This window comes from Copadichromis virginalis, linkage group LG2 (assembly GCF_057382275.1).
Source record: "Copadichromis virginalis isolate Kocher_CV1m ecotype Utaka linkage group LG2, C_Virginalis_male_GT1.1, whole genome shotgun sequence".
Classification (NCBI taxonomy): domain Eukaryota; kingdom Metazoa; phylum Chordata; class Actinopteri; order Cichliformes; family Cichlidae; genus Copadichromis; species Copadichromis virginalis.
In genome coordinates, this window is record NC_140619.1 from 6051347 (window position 1) to 6055169 (window position 3823).

At 35.7% G+C, this 3823-nt stretch overlaps 1 long non-coding RNA gene across 1 annotated transcript; it reads right to left on the reverse strand.

Annotated features, from left to right (window-relative positions):
* Positions 1 to 298: 298 nt before the first annotated feature.
* Positions 299 to 867, reverse strand: LOC146716877 (uncharacterized). The gene is made up of 3 exons (XR_014915785.1): positions 832 to 867; positions 449 to 571; positions 299 to 360 (listed from the first exon to the last, which is right to left on the reverse strand). It is a non-coding gene; the product is annotated as an uncharacterized LOC146716877 (long non-coding RNA).
* Positions 868 to 3823: the final 2956 nt, after the last annotated feature.

Below are 3823 nucleotides of genomic sequence, written 5' to 3' on the forward strand. Positions count from 1 at the left end.
TAAAGAGGTTGAAACGAGTTTATTTACAGCTAACCTGAGTGAATAAAGAGCTGATCTTATTCAGATGAAAGTAGCTGCAATAGTGGGGCTCAGAGAAGTGGGAAGAAATACATTTAAGTCTTTGAAAAGTCTTTGTAGTCTTACTTGTCCAGGCAGAATGTTGAACTGAGAGATAGAGATGCCGAAGCTCAGAGACAGTGAAAAGGCGACTCAGTGGACAGTGGACAGGCAGATGCGTTCCAGGCAGGTCTGTGCTTCCGACGAGAGTGTCAAACATGTACAGTGCAGTGACAGTACTGGTGCTGTGGCTGTTTTGCTCCAGAGAAGAGCAACAGGCAGGTTTAGGAAGAGGTAGGAATTCTAGAGTATTAGAAGGAAGCAGATAAGAAACAGGAATTACTTTGTGAATGTTACAGAAGTCTTAATAATACACACTTAGTCAAATTACCGCTAAAGTGGAGACAACAGTCTGTCAGAGAATCACCGTCACAGTTCCCCATACTGATAAGAGAGATGAGCTGCAGGTGTGCAGGAGCAAGCCAGGAAAGAGCAGCTCCAGAGATCTCTCTAGCTGAGAGCAAGTTTGAAAGAGAACCAGAGCCAAAGAGTGACAAAGAGAAAATGATAAAAACTGTCAAATGCAAACATTAAAAAAATATTTGGAATTATTAATTTAACACTATGCTGTTACTCCTGACTTTTAAGCTGCACAAAAGTAATGAAGATAAAATGTTTTTAATTTAAAACATAACTTTTTTAAATGTAATATCTGATTTTTTGATTTCTATATAATATGTACATTCTTGATAGGAGTTTGCTTGTTAGTCATACCTTTCCCTGGGTTCTTGGCACTCATCTTGATGAGCCATCTGCCTTAAAACACACAACATATAGCCGTAGGGTGAGACTAACAACATCTGAATAGCAACCACAAAAGGTGAGCAAGTCATTGGCAATGGAGGAGCTCACCGATACGAGAAAAACAAAAAACGAAACAAAAATGCAGTGGTTGTATCAGTGTTTTTAGAAAGTGACGTTTTATTTTTTATTTATCAATGTTGTTGCTGTCTTTTGCTTCAGTTATTCATGTATGTAAAATATCTTGTGCATTTCAGCTTGAAATCTTCTCTGGGTAATTTCACACATTGATGGTTTCCAGTTGCAGGCAGAATGAAATGGCCTGATGATTGTCAGGATAGCAATGAACTTTTGTAAAACAAAGTCTTAAGCTGAACATCTGTGACACCCAGCTTGTATGGATGGAGGTGAGAATGTTTTTGGGAGTAGAGCCGTTTTCAGTTTCAACTTTTGCTTCATGAGCAGTGTGTCCTTTCAGATTAATGACTACATCCAAAGCCAAAATAAAACATCAAAATTGAAACAGTACACCAAAACAAGGCACTTTAAGCTCACTGGTTCAGTCCTGTAATTTATAATTTTATTGCCATATTTAAACTTAAAAAAAAATCCTATTGGGGAGCAAAGTACATGTATGTATATTCTTGTATATTAGAAACAACTATTATCTGTCCCAACTGAGACTCATTGGACTTTTCATTTATGCTTAATTAAAACTCAATATTGTGCAGTTAGCTATGTGAATGGGATTATTTAAGTATATGAAATTATATCAACATTTATGTGACTTTTTGTTTGTTAGGAAGATTTTTTTTTCTCGGTCATTGCACATAATGTCCAGCTGGCATAAAGAATATTTATGCTTATTTCTTCTCTGCAAGTCATCTGAGGTGAACTCACAAACCGCTAAAATCAAGTGTTTTCATTGTAGTCTGTTTGGACAGGTTGTTTCATGGAGGTCCTGTTCTGACCTGAGGATTCATCCATTTGTGATGCATGCTGGATCTTCTCCACACAACCACCAATTCAAGAATTTCATATTGTGGGAGTCAAAGAAGGCCCAAATCTGATGCAATAGGCCAATTTTGACACCAACACATAAAGATTGTGGATGTATTGCCAAAAACTTTGACATCTTCCAAATGGCAGCATGACACTTGCCACAGTTTAGTTTGCTGGAAATATTTAGCATTAATATCCATAATGTGGAGAAAAAAACAGCGTGAAAGTTTGAGGTGAGATGTGCACATGCAAATGGTCTGAATGAGATTCTCAGGAAGAGTTCTCAAGAGATACAAGAAGTGAACAAGAATATGACACAGAAGTGGAAATTGGCCAAATTCAAATTAGATTTTTATTTATTTTTTAAATAGGTGGATATATTTTAATGGATGGAACATCTTTCTTTTCAAGCACTTTTTGATAAATACTATGACTTCTTTGATGAGTATTTATACAGACAAAGAGTGCTTTATGTGCTGGTTTGTTTTATACACAGACATCGAGCCCTGGTGACAGTGTGTTTGGTAGTTTTGGTGAAAAAAAAGACTTTCAGGTCAGGTTTTTGGCATTTGTTGGACAATAATAACATGGGTTTTTTGGGGGGTTTTTTCACCAAAAATATCCTAATGCGAAGTTATAGACAGCCTGTCATTTTCACGCAGCCATTCATTTTTCTGCCAGCTAACTCGTGTTTGGCATGATAAAGCCAATATGACAAAAATATTGTTTTTCATTTGACACATATAATCAGCATCTGCTACTGTGGAGATATGTCAGGCTATTTTCTTTTTTCTTGTAGCACCAGTGAAAGACATAACAATAGCTTTTGTTTTAAACTACAGGAAGATCTTGTCAGGGAAGAACAGCAAAAAATCCTCTAGGAGAAGGCAGTACAGGATGTTTTTTTTTTCTTTCTGTAGACTTCCATGTACCTTTCAGAAGTCTTGACAACGACTGACTACAGGCACATTTTCTTTGGCTGTTAATTTTATTCTGCTTTTAACAAGATTTTAACAAGACTTAACAAGTATCTATGAAAAAGAAGAAAACAATTTGTCAATTTAGACAACGTTTTTATTTGTGTTGTTTTTTAATTAATATATAATAGTTTACAAGTCATGTATATGCCAAAAATATCACAAAAACTGTTGATGATAATATTGCGTTACTTACTGTTACTGTTTTGTGATGTTTGCTTATGTCTCATCATTGAACATTATTATTTTCACAGCAGTGTTTCCAAATTCAGAGTGATTAAGCAAAGTAGCTTTTGTAAAGAAAAATATAAAATATGAAATACAGAATCAAATCTGTATTTCCCAGAGAAGTTCCAGTGAATTCACTTGTCTTTTAAATTTGATCAGTTTAAGTTAGTGGCCACTCATGTAGCTCCAAGTAGTTCAACCAGTACAATAATGTGATCCTATCTGAACACTTTCAAACTCAACTTTCTCTAAAAGCTTTGACAAGTAAATCAATTAATGATATGTGGGAACAAACAAATGTCCTGTGGTTTGTACTGTTCAGTTTTTGTTTTTTAAAGTTAAAGGTCTTGAAATTAAAGCTAATGTATATTTATGTATATTTTTGCCCTAGGTTAAGCTGAAGAGGCTCTGTGTATGAATAGTGTCTGGTCTGAGGTGAGCACAGTGGGGAAGGATGCCATGCACTCTTGTATAAGTGTACAAATGTCTTGGAAGAATTTCTTCTGCTTGACATTATATACACACACACGTATGTATTACAATTTTAAATACCGCTACACTGTGTTGTCGTCAGGCCTCAGTCATTGTCAAGGCACACTGCCAACACTAAATCATTTTATGGCTATATTTTTGCTGAAATAACCAACTCTGCTTTCACACTTTCAATTCTGTCACCTCACTATCAGTATCACTTCCTCAAAAGCATCACCCTTTTCAGCCAGCTGATTGAAGTTTTCACACATTTGTCATTGCAATTT